Raw genomic sequence first — 19,319 nt, forward strand, 5'->3', positions numbered from 1 at the left:
GCATATAAAATATCTATAAAAAATATACAAAACTCTTTATATTCGTTTTTTTTTAAATTAATATCTCTATCTAAGTAAAGCTTACTTAAAACTTAGAAAAATTAAGTTTACATAAACTTCTTTCCTTTCAATTCTTTTTTTGATACATTCATTAATGGCACATAGAATTCAAGTTAATAATTGATTTTAACCATTTTCAAATCTAAATGTTTACTTAATCTGAACAAACTTTTCAAATTAAATATATTAAATTTTTTGTATGATTAGTGAAGAATTTTACTTAGTTTTTAATAACATTAAAACTTTATAGGTAAAGAAGCAAATCATAACTTTTTATAAACAAGTTTTTGCTTAGAAAAATAGTTTTTTAACAATAAATTTGTAAACATAACTAAAAAGATTTAACAACCTACTTTAAGTTTGAAAACATCTATAGATAGTTACATTTCAAAAGATATTAGTCGTATGTTGTTTGCATTAGAGTATTTTACTATCTTACTTTTATGGACATGTTGTTACACTTTTCAAGAAAGACAAAAAGTCAATCAAAATTTTGGCAATAAATAAGTAAAAAGGTTAAATGAATGTCAGACAAAAATAAAAAAAGATTAAATTACTAATTTGTTTTTTTATTTTTGTGTTTCTAGAGAAAAACATTTAAATTTGACAACATGTATTTTTGCTTGGTTGGTTTTGTTTTTTCGAAATCATAACGATTGGCCAAATATCAAAGCAAATCGAAAATTTCAATTAATTATAAATAGCCACAACTTTTCTCAACACAGTTTATTGTTATGATGTAATGTTTTTTTTGAGAAGTTACTTACATTTAAAAAAAAACCTCTAAAAGTATGTTTTAATTATACTACTTTTTATTACACTAATTGTTTTTACTTCTACTAGATTACTTAAAGTCTTTATTATTTTTAATTTTTTTGTAACAGACTTTTTTCTTATGATTTTTGAACTACACTTAAAGAAAAATATTAATCTAAAACAGATCGATGATTTGAAGCAAATCAAATTAGGAACTTTAACTTTTATGAATTATGTGTATATAAACTAGTAAAAATATTAATCAGTTTTAAAGTTTACGAACAAAGCTTTAATACTAAACTTAATACTGGTAGTATCGGACTGGCTATTAGTATATTCTTAACACACAAAAGCAAAGATATCATCTGTATAAAGAAGATCTTGAATCTTAAGATGATAAAGCCTAAAAGTTTTGTCACTTTTGTAATTGTTTACAAGTTCTAGTTTGACTTTTTTAGTAAATACTCAATGATGTAACTTAAATTTAAATTTCTTCAAACACGTAAATAGTATTTTGCTTCTTTACGTTAGCAGAAGCAATAATTTATTTAACACAAAAAAAAAATAAAATTTAGTCTAAAGGGCTAGTTTCTAAAAAGACCCTGCAGTCACCGGTCAAAAAAGTGTTTCTACTCTATTGAAGATGTTTTTAAAACAATTATGAAAGACAACTTGTAGAGAATTGTTAATAATTGGAAAAACTTATTCAACTTTCTGTCAGTGGGCTTTGTTTTGATGCTTAGGTCCATCGTAACACAACTATTAACATAATATGTACTGTTTTTATTATATAGAGTGAGAATATTATAAACTAAAGTTTCGCACACTAGTTTTAGTAGCGAGCTCCTTTAGTTTTTGAAAAATATAAACTACTTATTTAGTTTTGTCATAAATATCTTAGACACTTTCTTGTGCTTTACGTGTCGTTATCAATATAAGTCGATATATTTTTAGTTTTCAAAATCGAAATAGTTTATCGAAATAGTCTTCTAAATACAATAACATAATGTAAACTGTAGAAGTTTTGTTTCAAATGTATACTAAGTTTTTTGAATACGACTTATGTTAGTTAAGTTGGAAACAAAGCATTTGCTGATTATCGATCGACGTCGGAGTAATGTTCAAACTTTATTGGAAGCTAAAGGCCGTTAACCGATTGAAACATTTGCATACAAAAACTTAGTAGTTAAAAAAATATATTTTAAAATAGAAACAAGACACGTTTACGGTTTTAAATATAATTTATTAGTTTATGACTTAGTCTTTAAAGAATTTATTTTGAAAAAAAGTATATAGTTTATGCATTTTTTACAGTATGTCACTACAAAGTAGTTTACAAGAGTGATGTAATTAATTAGGCTCACTTTTACTATTTTCAACTAAGCATCATCGATTCTTTTGTTTATGTTGATTAAACTTTACAGCTTTCAACTTAAAATCAATGAAAATTTTCATAATAAACTTATTCAATCAAGATTAGCAAAATTTCTTTGATCTATAGTGTTTTTTGTACATAAAAAAAGAAGTCAATATACTTGTCTTAATAATTTAAAAGTACTATTAAAATAGCTTCTTAGTTTATTCTTTTAATAATTTCAAAATCTTCGATAATTCTAAAAATTTTATTTTTATAAGTGTTTATAGAAGTGTGGTACTAAAATACCTAATAACGTATGAAAAACTTTTAAGCTTTATAATGTTTGAACCTTAACAGTTTTAATATACATACTTACTCCTCTTATTAATTTATTTTTCATCAAAATAAAAAAATCACTAGTTTAATACTTAAAATCAAAAAAAAATTATACTTTCTACAAACCGTTCAGAATAATAAGACAAAGTATATAAGTTAATTTTGTTGATTTTTTTTTTGTTTTATCTTAGTTTATAAATTATACATTTTTACTTCATAAACTTTAAAAATGAGTTAACATTGTGCAATAATTACAATACAAACAAAAAAAAGAAATAATGGATCAATCTTATTTTGAAAAAAAAATTAATTACCACCGACAGCGTTTGGTCACGAATCTTGAAACTTGAAATTAATGAATTGCCTAAAAAACAGTTGTTTTCGGATAATAAAGTTTACAAGAGAATAGTTCTCGAGTTAAATTTACTAAATTAAATCAAAATTTTTAAATCAGACTTTTAAAATGTTCATAAGCTCGAAAATTTTGATTAATTTACGCAAAATACACCACCTGTTTAGTTTGTTTCAAACAACTTAAAACTGCGATGTAAATTGAAAATAAATTTGACAGTGTGTACAACAAGTGTTTGATTTATTAGCATGAACAAGTGAATTTTTTCAAAAAAAATCAGCCTAATTAAAGACAACTTAAAAAACACTCAATGGCACTTTATGTAAAAAGTTTAACTTTTATTTACACTGACTGAAAATTTGTAAATTATGACAAAATCGAATAAAAAATCCAAGTTTAAAACATTTCGCGTCTAAAATTATTTAAACTTAAGTGACACATATAAAACAATACTTAAATATTAAGCAACGAAATTTACTGCAACAACATATTTTTTTAAATTTTACATCTCGTTTTACTTATGTTTACTTTAACTATTAGTTAATGAACATAATGTAAGTTTAAACTAGCTCAAATGTTATAGTTCTAATACTATGAGAAAATTCTAAATATTTAACAATTAAAGTTCTAAGTAATTTCATCTTTAAAAAGAAAAATATTTCGATTAAGTAGTTGTTTTGATTTAACAAACAAAGAAAAAAAGTATAAATTACCAACAACTTGATGAGTTTTAGTGTAATTAATAAACAACTTTAACTATGTGTTTTAAATTTTTTACAAGATAATACAACATAACCTCTCTAAAATAAAATTTATTCTTTTTAGTTTATTTAAGATCTGAACAATTTTGTTAAATCTAAAAAGGCTAGTTTTAGTTTTAAAACTCTATGTTTTTTATATCAAAAGGTCTGTTGTTTAAAGTTATTTGTACTACATGTAAATTAATATACATGCAACTGTATCAGTTCACGCAAATCTGTTTTCCGATAGTGTCTAATGTAATTTTATGTTTTTTTCTGTAAACGCAACCACTGTGAAATTTTCTTGCGATCTTTTTCTATGATCATGTAGGTATAATTATACTTCTGACATAAATCTTGTTTTTAAAATTTTATAAATGAAACACTGTCGTTAAAAAAATGATCATACTTATATTTTTTAGGATTAGAATATGAATATCAACATAATTTTGTTTTAATGTCCCTTACTTAATTCACTTAAAGTAGAAAATTTAATTTTTTTGAACATAAATGGATAGCTTATTAGTTTAGGTTTTATAAAATTTGATGTTATCATTTAGCTATACTAATACTGTTATTTTTAATTTATCTTTAAACTAAATAAACATAACAAAAACTTGTATTATGCCAACTATACACAACTAAATGTAGTCAATCATTTTGAATTCAAACAGTTTTTAGAAGATAAATTTAAGATAATGAATAATTATACGCTATATATTAAAATATTTTAATTTGTTAAAAAACTTTTTGAAGACATATTATTTTCTTAACTAAGACAAGATTTGTTATCTGACTAGAACTGAAGTTATTTTATATTATTAACTTTGTTTGTATATTTTCTAAAAATAAACATTTTTTTGCCAAGTAGTAAAACTGTTTTAAAAGTTTAGAATTTATACTCAAAAAATAAAAAAAGGACAATAAATGAACATCACATTTCATAATAAGATAATTAAATTTTATGTTTTGAAACTTTTCAATGCTTTTTTACTACTAACACGAACAAAATAACTAAATTTCGCAACCTTTCAAAAATATTTAATTTTAAGGTTTAGTAGAAATGTATGTGTTCCTAGAACTTACTTCACCATTAAAACTTGACTTTAAATTTTTTATTATAGTAAGATTTAAAAGCTTTAATTTTAAACTGTTATACCTTAATTTTATAAAAATTCGATCTTAATTTGAAGGTCGGATGCAGTAGGTTGGAATTCTTTTACTGATGATATTACGCGAACTAGAAAAGTTATTAATAAAGAAGTATGTAAATAATACTTAACTCCTTATCTTAACTAAATATACCATAAAGAATTAAATCTAAACCGATACCCCTAATCCACTCTACTAAAAATAAAATAAGGAAAAAAATTAAATATCAACTAAAACTAAAACAAACATTAATTAAACTTTAGCGAATCAAAGGCGCCTTCAGCTTGTAGCCGACAGTTTTATATATACTACTATTTGCTTATGACATCATTAGCTATGTCTTGGTTCAAAAATCTTATAAATGACGTGTTTACGAATAACTTTTAAAGCTTATGTGCTTGTTTTTATTTTGTGAAGTATAGTAACATTTAAATTTTCAAAACACTTTTTTTTCAATGATAACATTAAAAAACCACTAAAGATTCAAATTAATTTTTAAACTTGAACAGTTACTGTTTGTAATTTTGTGATTTAAATAAATTAAAGGTTCATATTAATTCTTTTATAAAATAGTTTTAAAAATAATATACATCTTTAAAAAGCTAAATGTTTTCGAAAATTTTTGTACTATAGACTAACTTTTTTAGTTAAAAATAGGAAACTTTGAAATATTTTTTTTTATATATTATAGTAAAATTACACAAAATATTTATATTCATCATTTTATACAGCATTTCAAGATTTTTAATTTAGTGTTTTTTTTAGCTTTTTTAATTGTGTTCTAAGTATAACAGCACTATTAATAAACATTATATATTATGTAACAGTCAAAAAAAAGCTAGAAATAAGAACACCATGCTCTTAGTACTAAATAGAGCTGACTTTGTTTTTAATGTAAAATTTTTACAATTTTTCTCCAACAAAACTTTTTTGTTTATATGTAAGGCTGTAACTGCTTCATATATGACTAGAAAATTACGCTTTGAATTAAGCAAAAGTATGTCGAGGTTACATGCGGAAAATTTCTTAACAACGCAAAGACATTGACTTGTAAGCAAAAGGTAATTTGACAACACTAAGCTTTTGATTCGATGTTAGTAAATTACGGAACGTTTGCGCAAACATCGGAAATTTACAGTTTATCTGATACAACAAAGCAAATTAAGCGCTTCAATGACTGCTGCTTGTGTTTTGTTGCGAGTTAATAACAGACAAGAATCCTACTTTGTTCATGGAGAAGAAACGTGGTGTGTAATTTTTTCTAATACTTTGTCTTTTGTTTACGGTATAGTTTATGTATTCATAACTGAAAATTAGACCTAGCATTGAAAAATTGTTTATACAGATAATTTCATGAAAAACTCAGTTTGTGTAAGCCTCTTTGCTTACTAAAAAGTGATAGATATCTTCTTTAAACAAAGTTATTCTTAAGGTTTTACTTTCACTAAAAAATTTGGAAGATAAGTTGTAAACCAATTAGCAAAAAATCACTTTCAAACTTTAATTTATTAAAACAAACAAATGTTGGTTGGGAAAATGATTTATTTGTTGACAGCCAATCATTAACTAACATAGCGTTACTAAAATAACAAGCTTCACTATGGCAACAAATAAAAAATTAAAAAAGTTTTTAACTAAGGATTTTTTTAGTTAGAGATTCAAAATCATTAAAATCTGTTCACTATACTAAGTTGTTTAACTTAATAAATTTACTCTTCTGCAACATTATTATAAATTTTAATTTATAAAGCAAAATTATACGCAAATCTAAGTTTATCTAATGAACATTAACAAGTTTAAAACTAATGTAAACAATGAACTATATTTCAAAAACTTTTGTTTCGTTGAGACTAATTAAACTTTTTTTTTATAATTATCCATAGGTAACTTTTCTAAGTCTTACTTAAAACCTTCTAAATTAGGGATGGGCAGCATTTTTGATCGGCGGGCCGGATCAGGAAAAATTAAGTCCTTGGCGGGCCGGAGCATTTCAAATTAGTAATCTACCGGATCCTGTATAAGGATCCTTCGGATAATCGGATCTTCTGGTCGGATCCAAATAAAAACTTACAATTTGGACTGATGCTCATTTTTAAAAGCGATTCGGATTTGGTTGGATAGTAGTTTTATGGATCATTTGATCACTATTTCGAATTCATTTAGTTCATAAAAACTTCTTAAGTATGACATTTTAAGTTAATGTTTATCAAGTAATTAGATTTCTATATTTATTTAAACCCTAAGCTGCATTAATAATAACGTTATGAATGCAATAATTCAATTACTAAAAATTACTCAAACAATCTTTAATTTGTTAAGTGTATCATGATTTTTTTTAGTTTCGAACTTTTCTATGAGGGTATTGTTTTACTGAAGTTCACTTCACACCAAACTCATTTACAGCTGAAACTATAATATCAATGTACTTTTCCGTATATATCACTGACTGCTTTGTAGTTGCAAGTGTTACAAAATGTGCTAACTTATTCTTACGGAGGTTTAGAGAGAATAATTTTAACTTTATCCTTTATGCCTTAACTACAGAGTACATTTCATAAGCAAAAGTACCCTTCTCCGTTAGTTTAGTATTCAGTTTGTTCATATGCTTAAACAAATTTACATCGAATACAAAATATGAGAACCAATTCTTATTGAAATATTGAGTAAAACCTTTATACTTTTCTTTCTTTTTCAAAAGTTGCCGAATTTGCGGCTTTAGGTCGCAAACGCATCTTAAAACTTTTAATAAACTTTGTCAAAGTCTAAAGTTGAGCAGTTTGACTGAAAATATTTATCAGTTACAGGTTGGGTAATGATAATAGTAAAATATTTTCTTAATATTGATACAAAAAACTCATTATTTATTTTGCAAAAAAGTACTGTTTTTGACTCGTCCATTGTTTATGAATGTCATTGACATGGTAGATTGACAAAAGTAGATATGTGAAACATCAGGTTTAAAATAAAACATTTTTCTTTTGGTAATTTAAAAAAAGAATAATTCAACTGAGTTTAAACAAAACAAAATATTAGAACAAAATAGTGTTTTTATTACTACACTTAAGTTAGAAAATAAATCTTACGTGTTTTTAAATTTAACTCTTACGTTTTTTTTCGTAAAACATTTGATACTTTTATAATAATAACATTGGCGGGCTGGTCACTTCACTTGAGGGCCGGTTATTTTCATCCACGGGCCGGATTCCATTGAAATAAAAAAAAATAATTGGGGCCGGTCATTTTTACTTTGCAGGCCGGGACCAGCCCGCAGGTCGTTTGTTGCCCACCCATTTTCTAAATCAAACTTTCTAATTTTTAAATTAAAAAAGTTAAATCATTTTAAACAAAAATCACTCTAATTTTTAGTTAGAAATAAACTTTCAAAAACATCTTGTTAAATAAATAATCTTTAGTTAGAATTCTGTTTTTAAAACGTTACAAAAAATGTTGAAGAATTTTTTATTTAGATCATTACTAAAACAAACATAGACAATCTCTTTAACTTATTAAGAATATTTTTAAAAATTGATAACAATCGAGAAAAAGTAATTAAGTTAATATAATCGAATTATGGTTGTTTGAAAAGCAGGCTAATTGCATGACACACGGTTAGAAACGAGGTTAGATTTTTGTGTAAACATATCTTGCGATATTCTGTCGCTGTGTTTAATCGGTTGGTGTCTATTTGAAAAATTTGCTATTGAGGTCAAACTAAATACAAAATACCTTCTTGTGTAGTCATTTATTTTGTTTACTCAATAAAGCTTACAAGATTACACATAAACTGCTATTAATTTTGTTAAGCACGTAGCTAATTACCACTTATCTATGTCAAACTGATAACAATCTCTTAAAAATGACAATTAAAACTTCGTAAGTTGTAAGACTAACTTAATCAATTTACTTATAAAAAATACGTAAATATAGTTTTAAAGAGTTCCATTTTACCTAGGAGTTTTAGTATATATCAATAACAATTTTAGCATTTAATTAAGTTACCTGATACTCATAAGTTTCTACAAACTATTCGCTATTGTTTTTTATGTAAAGTTGCTATTTTGTTAAATGGATAGTTTTACGATTGTATGTATTTCTTTTTTTTCAATAGTTTAACTATTTAGAACAAAAACAGTTTTTTCATAGCTCAAAGTAGTTTGAATAAACAAGTGTCTTTAAGCTTGATAAGAGGTCTTTTGAACATATTGAAAAGCGTCGGCTTTTTTATTTTAAGTTTTAAAACATCCAAAACGGTGGGATTATAAAGTTTATCAACCGATTTAATGAATCAATTAAATTTGTCAAGTTCTTGGTACAACTTTAAGATATTATAGGAAAGTAAACTAAATGATAAATATTTGTAAATATAAAAAACTGATACCATTAAAGACTGTTTTTGAAAAAAAAAAGTACCAAAAATATGAAAAGAATTTAGATTTGGTTTTTACTATTTAATAAATTAATTTAAGAAAACTAGCTTAAATTGACTGCTTAAAGCAGAAAATTACTGTCAATTCAATTTTGCTATTTTGACAGCCACGAACAGTTTTTCACAATCTCAAACAATTAAATTCTATAATAAAATAAATAATGAAAAAAGCTTTGTTTTGAAAATTTATGGTAATTAGTAGCCAAATAATAATTGAAACACCTTTGTAACTTTATCAAACGACACAAAAATAAATAGCAAAGTTATGTAAACAAACTAATTATTTTCTTAAAAACAATGTGCTGCATTGTTTTAATAATTGTAAACTATCTAGTTTACGGTTCTTTTACAATATTTTGACAATTAAAAAGGAGCTTGTATAATTCAAATTACTCTGAAAAAATAGAAAACTAAATACACTTTATTTTTCTGTTTCACAACACTAAAACTTTTTCTATAATTACGCAAATGTACAATAATTATATTTTTATATTCTGCAAATGTATCGCTTTGCAAAATTTATTATTTTTTTGTTTTTAAAACAACAAAAAACAAATAATATAAAGATATTAATTATAAATTATGAAAATATAATTTTATTTTTTTATTTTTAATCTTTTGGAAAGTTTTGCTTAAAATTATTATTGTAAATATTGTTTTATAACAAAAAAAAAAATTATAACTAAAATAATTTAAAACCTATTTCATTAATATTTGAAGTAAAAATTAAAGTAAGCTATTGTACCCATAGCAGTCAAAAAAAGCAGTAAAACAATTAAAAAAGATCAATAAGTTTAAGCTTCAGAAAAGTTATCTCAGGCTGCTGTAAATAAAAAAAGCAAAACATTTTTTCAGACAAAACTGTCAACATCAATATACCATCTAATTTTTTCTATACAAATTCTTATAAATGTTCAAGTAAACTTATTCTCAGTATAAACTAAAAAACTTTTAAAGACATTCCTATACTTTTTTTGTTTATATTTTGCTTAGGTTGTTGTGTTGATATTACACTCAATTAAAAAAATATTATATTTTATATGACTAATCTGCAATATTGTTCGATGTTAGTTAATTTTTATATTAGCAAAAGTATTTTAAAATGCATGTGAATAAAATAAAAGTAATTTTTCAATCTTACATACACTGTATTGCTTCAAGTCGACGGTCGTACATAATAAATTAATCATTTCAGCCATTCATTTCGTTATCTGAAAAATACCTAATGTGTGTAGTCAGGTTTTCTGATTAGTTCTCATCGAAAGTACAAGTACGCTAATAAATCTTCCAAATTATTTAATGTTCAAATGTTGCAAAACAAGCACAAAGGTTCAAATCCTAGCAAACCGTAGCTAATATGTTATCGAGGCTATATATGTAGACATAATACTATATTTTGTAAAGTAAACATTTTTATGTACGTAATTAATTTCTATTTAAGGTTTGCAGACATACATAAAAATTGTCTCCATAAAATTTGCTCTAAAAATATATTTTTATTATTTTTTAAAAGTATTTTACACCTTCTTAATTTAATACATTTAGCAAAATTAAAATAAAAGTTACTGGCTGTTTATCAACAATTTTAGTAGCACAAAAAAAATTAAATGTGTTTCGTTTGTTAATACGAAAAACATATATAAAGCTTTAAAAAAAATGTTTAGTTTACTGACAAAAATAAGTAGGTTATTAAGTAAAATTTTCAATTAGAATACAAGTTTTTACTTAATTTTTATTTCGTTTTTAAAGATTAAAGCTTTATTATAACACAGTTTATTATGATACCTTTAAAAGTTTGTTTATGTCTTTAGTCGAATATCTATGCATAAATTTATAGTTTCAAACGTGTTTTTTAATCATAGCAAAAAAAAATATAATAAGATTAAGTTTTTTATAAAGTAAAGTATGTCAAATGTTTACATACAAAGTTTATTTTAGTAAGTGTCAAACAAGGCTTCCTAATGTCAGCAAAAGTAAATGCATGAAAAATCAGTTCAAGCTGCAGATAATTTAATCAATTATGTTTAAACGCAACCACTTTGTTAAATTTTATGCTTTTTAGTTTTTATTGATAAGCAAACTGTAAAAGGTCAAAAGCCTAAATGTTTATATGAAAGTCAAAAACATCAATAGTAAGCAAAAAGTAGTTTTTCTACTCAAAATAAAGGAAATAATTTACAATAAGACGCAGTAACAAAATAAAATAAAATCATACCCTAAACTAATGTTTCTTGGCAAAGGTGTATAATGTAATTTTGCCACTGTGAAATTTTTTAACGAGCTTTTCGCTCTGATCTTGTAAACGTAATTGAGCTGTTGATAAAAAGTTTGTATGTTGTGTCTGTGTTGAAGAATTTCAGCATTCAAATGCTTCCTAAGTTAAGTTAAAGTTAAACTCTATAGGCAGTGTAGATACTTAAGTATGAATTAAGGTAGTCTTTATAATTCAACTTTATAAAAGTAATAAACTTATTGATAAAAACTAGAAAGTAAGCGTTGTATATACTTCCAATATTTTTTGAGAAAAACATATGTTTTTGTACCTTAAGTTCACAAAGCTTTGTTTTTTATTTGAAGAAGAATGTTAAAAGACTCAACAAAAAAGTTTTGTTTATCTTCGCGTGTTCATTCGGAAGTATTTATTTATGACATCAGCCAAAAATGTCGTTAAATTATTTCGTGTTTATAATAGCCGTTACGATTTAGTAGCAAGCGAAACTGGGTCGTCGTATGAAAGGTCGACTTTGAAGGTATAATTTGCTGCACCGATTGTTTTCAATTGAAGGTCAGATAGTACATAATGTTTTTGCAAAACATCGTTTTTATCAATTTTTTTTTTGCCTCGAAAGTCGTAAAGCTTTTTTGATTCAGTTCCGTGCGGATCGTTGAAGCTCCAAACATGTAATTTAGAAAATACTTGAATCTTTTAAATTTTCAGAAAGTTTTGTATTTGATCGTTTTTAGAACTAAAATGTAAGTAAAATAAAAATCAAGGAATATCAAAAAACAGTGGTAGACTTTTGTTTATTCTGTTTTTTAAGTTATACTGTAATCAGTCTGTTTACGAATGTACGTACAAAAGTTATTTAATGTTTTTTTTTTTGCTCTACACTTTGCAATGTTTTTAAATGGATTTTTTATCAAACAAAACATTATTAAGTTTTATGTTTTTAGAAAACAATAAGTAATAAATCAGTTATACAAAGTTTTAAGGTTTTAATATAAATATTCAAGTTATAAATGAGCCTTAGAAGAACAGTTTTATAATTTTTTCATCAATAATGTTTACTTATCATTGAAATAGAATCAAATAGATTAAAAATAAAATAGTAAACAAAAATATTATTTCCCATTACGTTTTTTTTTGTAAATTCAAAATGTTTTACTTTTCTAACCTTTTAGACTTTTTTCATTATGCATGCTTTTTTTAATTTAAAGTGCTTGTAAGTATTTCAAAATTTCTTAAACATATTTGCTTTTGTTTTTTTTATGAGTATAAAGTATACTAAAATTAAAGTTTTACAGTAAAGTTAGAACATTTTTTAATATTTCAATATGTATTTTACGTATGACTAAATGTAATTTTTACTTGTTCAAGTGTATATAGTTTTCGTTATAGTTGATACTAAAAATAGTATTAGCATTAGTAAGCTGGTTTAATCTTAATAAAAAGCATTGTTTTCGACATTGTTTAATAAACGTTCTTGCCTATCACTTGATAATCAACGATAAGTTAATAATACTTATTTTTAAAACTTCGTGGTAGGTGGGCTAATAAATCCAATTGTTTTCAAATTCGTTAAAGTTATTTTCTACATAAACTTTGCCAAAAATATTGAAAGTTCTAAAATTGTTTAGCATCAGCGGTTTCCAAACTTTACAAAAGCTTGGTATGAAGATAACTAATGAAAAAAAGTTGTAAAAACTAAAATATTAAAGATTTTTTTAAACTGTTACTTGATATGATACAGTGACTAATAAACGATTGGTTTGTGTTTTTACATACACAAAAATTTTTTTAATCTGCCAAATATTTTTAAGTGTGTCCATCCACTAGTACTGAAGCTCTATTTACATTTTTGGATATATCATATACAATTAAACATTATTTGTTTTCACATGTTTGTGAGTCTTTTAAATAATATCTCTTTAGAATAACGTATAAAAAGTTGTGATGAAAATACTGAAGATTAAACTTAACTATGTAAGCTAATTAAAAAATTATAAATAACCTAATTCATGAACATCTACAAACTGCATTTAATTAACAAACGAAGTTGAAAAAATGGATTCTTTTAAATAAGTTATTTTAATTTGAACAACTTAAGAAAATATTATTAATTTTTTTGTTGTGATATAAGTAGAGTTTTACGCAGCAAAATAAACAAACGATTAGTGTTTGACTGTTCTTTTATCTCATTTTTTTTTACAAAAAATTAATATTTGTTAATTTGAAATTGTTTAAAAGAATAAAGTTAAACTTCATGTAAGGATAAAGTTGATCAAAAAGTTATAGTTAAAGTTTTGCAGAGAGTTTTTTTTAAGTCGATAAAACTTAAATATAATACATAAAAGTAAGTTTAACAAAATAGTACTTTAAGTAACATGTTTGTATGTACTTGAGCAATCATATGAAAATTACTTTTTTTAAGTATAAGTACAAATTTAAATATATGTTATGAGATTATTAAAGATTTAGAAAAAATAGATAATTTAAATAAAAGCAATGTTAAAATATTCCTTTAAATGTTCTTTCTAAGCTTTTAAAAGTTTACAAGTTATAAACAGTTTAATTTACCCCTAACATTTTCTAACTGGATAAAAAAATATACTTCTTACTTGATGTTTGCTTAATAATCTATTACTACTTTAGTATTGCTAAATAATATTGTAAACGAAAAAATGTGTCGTATATTTTTCAGCGATATAAAAACACATCTATCAAATTAAACTGATTTGTTTAATATTAAAACAAGGACACCTGTTTTTTAAGTATCTAGGTATGTATAAAGTTGCCAATATTATAAAATATGACATGTTAAGATTTCAATTTGATGTTTATAAAAATTTAGAAAGTGCTAGGGATAATTTATAAAACTCATCTGGTTATTCGAAAACTTTACATACTAAGACTAAATAAAAACAAGTTAAAATATTTTTTTTAAAGCTTTTTTAAACTAAAACAGCTTTTATAAAATTTTTATGAACTTTTTTTTGAAATAAATTTCTTACTTAGTTGAATCTCGTAAAAATGACAAACGGAAACGCATCGCTAGGCTTGTAAAATGACAAAAGGGGAAGTGGTAGATCCAATGACGTTAACGAATAAGTACTAACGCTCAAGCGTTTAGAATACCTTGGATCTTTGTTTGAAAAAAGATTATGAGAATAAGAGGTTTTACAATTTTCACTTCAATTGAAAACAGGATGCGCTGGAACATCGTAATGTTTTTTTATAACTCAAAAGCGTAAGAAGCCGTCGAGAGAATTTAAGGAGTCACATATTTACTCAGGCTTTTTTAGCTTGTTTATAATTTTGATGAAGAAAAGAAACTTCGTAGTTTTTATTTTAATTATTAACATAAACGAAATAAAATGTAACACAACCAACTTTAGTAGCTCAATGTTCGTAAAAAGCTAGCAAGTTTCAAACGTACAAATTTAATAAAAAAAAGTGTGTAAATTAACAAACATCAGCACTTTATATTTACTTAGCAGTAAAAAACATCTAACAAAACAAACACTTTTATAGTACAATAATTGGAAAAACAAAAACCGTGTTTCAGATTAAAAAACAACTAAAACTTTAAATCAAAAACTTTAAACTCCAACTAAAAATAAATTTGAAAACTAATCAATTGAAATAAAAAAGGCAGTGATACAAAAAATTTATTAGACTAAGTTAAATAGTTTAAAAAAAATTTTTCGCTAGCAAAGCTTTTTTTTGACAAAATTCAAGTACAAAAATTTTGAACTTACAAAACTGCTAAAATACTATCTTTTTCAACTTGCTCATAAAACTTATGATCAATGAAAGGATTAAGTTAGCTTTAAATAAAACAAAAACATATCGGCGCGCAAACTCCATCGGCCTCTTGCGACATTGTGAACTTATTGACTCGTTGCAGTTAGTTCCAGCAAACTCGTTCGCACAGCTTGCACTTGCTCGTTCTCATCACCTTCATTCGTCGGCGTCTTCGGCCTCTTCTTGATTTTCTTCTGCGACCTCTCGGAACTGTTGAGTAGACTAGTTGTTAATACAGATTAATGTTTTTGTAGATGAATAAAAATGTTGCATATAATGTAAGGTGTTCCTAGCTTTAATTAATTTTTAAAATAAACTTTGTTTATTCTTGATCAAAATTACTTTTAATTCTATTATAACAGTATTAAAGTCTTTTTTTTTTTTTTTTACAAAACAATATCCTAAAGCCTAAAACAAGAATAAAAAGTTAAAAAGCGCATGCCTGTTCTTAAGTAAACCTTTTAAAAATATAAGAACCAAATAAATTAACTAAAAATATCAACGTTCTTTTAAATCATATCCAAATTTTTTACTAGTTTTTTTTGAATAGTGTTTATACCATAAAAACACACGTTTTATTCCGCTTTTTGATATTAGAATTATGGTTACTTTTAAAATTCACTTTTTGAAAAGTTTAAATAAGTTGTACTATTTATATTTTAAAAGAAGTTAAAAATATTGGTTATCAGACAAAATTTAAATTTTTAATAAACTTAATATACTTTTTATCCTTATACAATAAAAGCTCTATTATTGTTTGATTACTGTTAACATTGATCAAACTTATAATGAGCTGTCACGAAAATTGTTTGTAAATTTAGCTTACTTACAGGTTTAACCGATCTTAAAGTGAAAAAAAATCTTGTTTTTATTTCGTTTTACTTTCATATTAATTATATATCAAATAAAAATTCAAACCTTGAGGAATCGATCGCCGCTTTCTCGCTGATAAAACTTCAGCGTGACAGTAAGAACCCAGATAGTTACAAATTTTCTCTAGTTTTCTGACGCATCTCAGGTTAGGTCTACAAAAAATGTTTAAAGTAATAAACATGTATTTAATGTAATAAAAAAAACTTACCTGTAAGCTATTTTCCTAGCGTGAGCGCTTTGAACTCGAAGACAAAACGTAATAACAAAAATAAAAAGCATTAAATGAATTTTCGAGGTTTTCATCCTGTTATTCTGCTAGCCTTCTGAATCAAGCTCGAAGTCCAATCAGTGTAGATTTAAGTAGCTCATTTGTTTCGCTCATTGTAAAATGATGCACCTTTTTTTTTGCGCTGCGGTTATCGTCTTTGCGTACAAGCCTTCTTCCTTTTTTTTTTTTTTGCTCGGGTACTTCAAAAGCCGTACTTTGCGTCATAAAAGTATTTAAAACTTTTAAGGTTTACTAAAAGAACTCTTGTGACAATTTTTTTTTCCGGTTTAATAACTTTACTTTAAAATAAATTTAACGAATACGTTTTAAGAATAATTTCCAACTTTTTATATTTTAAAAATCTGAATAACTTACTTACAACGCTTTGATAAAATCTTTAAAAAAAAAATTAGTTCAATACATGATAATTTTGTAACAAATATAAAAGAATTAGGATTTTCACATAAGTTATTTTCATTTTTCTATAATAAAGTAAATATCATAAATAAAGTCCTTCTTACTTAGAAAAAAGTAAGTGCTTTTTTTGTATGTATTATCTTTTATTAAGTTATTTTAATTACTAATTTTAGCAATATAAAATAACGTTAACTGTTATCTATGTTTTATCATGATGCGTTTTTATCCTCTTTTTAACTTTATTTGTCTTTACTTTAGCTTAAACATAATTTTAAGCTTAAATCCCAACTTAAATCAAGCTAAAATATTACAAAATTAAAAAATAACTTAGTTAAAATTTTTTTCTTAAGTTCTGTATTTTGTACACGTTTTTCACATAATCTAAAATAATATCTCAAAAAATTACGATTTTTCGAATGCATGACTAAAGAGCTTAAAAATATGACAAACCTTTCAACAAAATATTCCTTTTAAAATCTTATCTAAACTCAAAAACCCCAGCCTTTAAGTTAACTTCATGTTGACAGGTATACTTAATTATAACTATTTGAACGAAAAAGAGCTAATCTGAAAAGTTGTTTTGGATTAACACCAGCAATATAGAAAAATTAAATTTTATCAATCGTTGTGACAAGTTTTTATATGCAAAAATAACTTTCTATAATTTTTATGAATTTTATCTTTACACATTTCATAGAAAAACAGTTAGATCTTATAATGAAAATGTATATGTCATTAAAAACAAAACGGTAAAGTTTTTAAATAAATACTGTTATTATTCTTTAGTAATTAAATGAGTTCTTTAATATATAGCAAGAACTATAAAACTTAAGTCTAAAAAAATTATGTAGTAAAATGAATTCAAACTAACTTTGTTATAAATCTGAAAATATCTTAACATTTCATTTTTAACAGTATTTTTAAAACGTCTACTAAATAATTATTAAGAGCCCAAACTAATCAAAACAAGTGAAAACTATCGTGGGATAAGAAACAGTAAAAGTAAAAATGACGTACTTCTACTTTCAGTGTAGATTTCCTGATTGGATCAAGTTTTTCTGATTAACTTTCACTGTTGTTTTAACTGCTAAAGGTTAGTCGGAGGTCATATACGATATATAGTAACTTTTCGTGCCGTTTCAAACTGAGGTTTTTGTACTTTTTAAAACCCTATAATAACTTTTTTAGCAGAATGGTACAAGTGATTGTGACTATTATTTATAAGACATTTATTTTTCCTTAATCTTCTTTAATTTTTTAAGCCTTCAATATTTTTTTTGCATAGAAATATTTGTAAAAAAGTATCCTTTATATATTAAAACGTACATTAAAAGCAGATTTAAATGAAAACTAGTTTACAAAGTAGAAATTTTTTTTCTAAAAAAATTACTAACAAATCAGGAATAAACAATATTTTTTTTACTCATAAAACCAGAATTTCTACAATTCCTACAGAAGCCAAAACCAGTAGCAATAAATTTAAATAGAATTATAACTTCAAAGCATATTACAGTTCAAAAAGAGCAACTTTAGTGATTTCAAACGGTAGTTTTTTGTCAAAATGTAACATTACACTAGTTAACGATGCGATAAAACCAACATTGTTCAAGACTTGTGTTTATTTTTCTGCAACCCTTAAAGAATGACCTCATAATGGCAAAACACAACTTATAATTACTTGTATGGCAAACCATTAAAAAATCCGAAGTTATTTATAAAATAATTGTGTTTGCCTAACGTTTATCAATCATATTTAAGGCAAAATTACAAACTCTTCTTTTTTTTTACGTTAACATACATCTTAAAAAACTTCAAAAGTAAAACTGAGTTTTAGTCAAATCTAAGTTTAAAATTTAACTGCTACTATTTCTCTACTAATGTTTAGTAAATCATCAATTGTTTAAAGGATTTGATTTAAAATGAGCTACTTAGGTTTTTTTAGATGTTTTATATAGTCAAAAAAAACTTATTAAATTTAGATCTTATAACATAATAACTTAACTTACCTGAATATATTTTTAGTGATGACGATGAAAACAGAAATGTTCGTGTTGTTGCACACTTAAAAAAAAACTTTTAATATTGACCTAAAATAGTTTATTATAAACTTAGTTTGTTAAATGTCGGAAAGTCTACCTAAGTTTTAATTAACTTTAATATGTTTTTCTGGTTACTAACTTCTTTTTTAAAGACTCGACGTTTTGAAACTTAATTAATGAAATGAAAAATATCTTGTTTAGTTTATAACCAGCTGATTGTAAAGTTTTTTTATTCAAACTTTTATACTACTTTATAAAACCCTTTTGTGTACTTTTTTCTTGTGCTGTAAAAGTAATCATTTTTTTGATCAAAAAGGTCATGAAGGTAAAAAAAAGTATTAGTCATATTACTACTTTAAAACGCTTGCAGTATCTAAGCTTAAAAGAGATTAGTAGTTGATTGTTATTTAATGTCAATTTTATTTACAGTGGTAAAACTTTACAATTTTTATTGAATACTAGCAAATATTTTTTTTTTCATTTTAATTAATGAAACTATTTTTTGAGGGTTAAAGTAT

The 19,319-nt window shown here is 24.5% G+C and overlaps 1 long non-coding RNA gene across 1 annotated transcript; it reads right to left on the reverse strand.

Moving 5' to 3' along the window:
- Positions 1–15,112: 15,112 nt before the first annotated feature.
- On the reverse strand, positions 15,113–16,373 carry LOC145835136 (uncharacterized). The gene is made up of 3 exons (XR_014369832.1): positions 16,286–16,373; positions 16,123–16,229; positions 15,113–15,414 (listed from the first exon to the last, which is right to left on the reverse strand). It is a non-coding gene; the product is annotated as an uncharacterized LOC145835136 (long non-coding RNA).
- Between the last annotated feature and the right edge of the window lie 2,946 nt (positions 16,374–19,319).

This window comes from Thalia democratica, chromosome 4, assembly GCF_965202585.1.
Source record: "Thalia democratica chromosome 4, ktThaDemo2.hap1.1, whole genome shotgun sequence".
NCBI classification, from domain to species: domain Eukaryota; kingdom Metazoa; phylum Chordata; class Thaliacea; order Salpida; family Salpidae; genus Thalia; species Thalia democratica.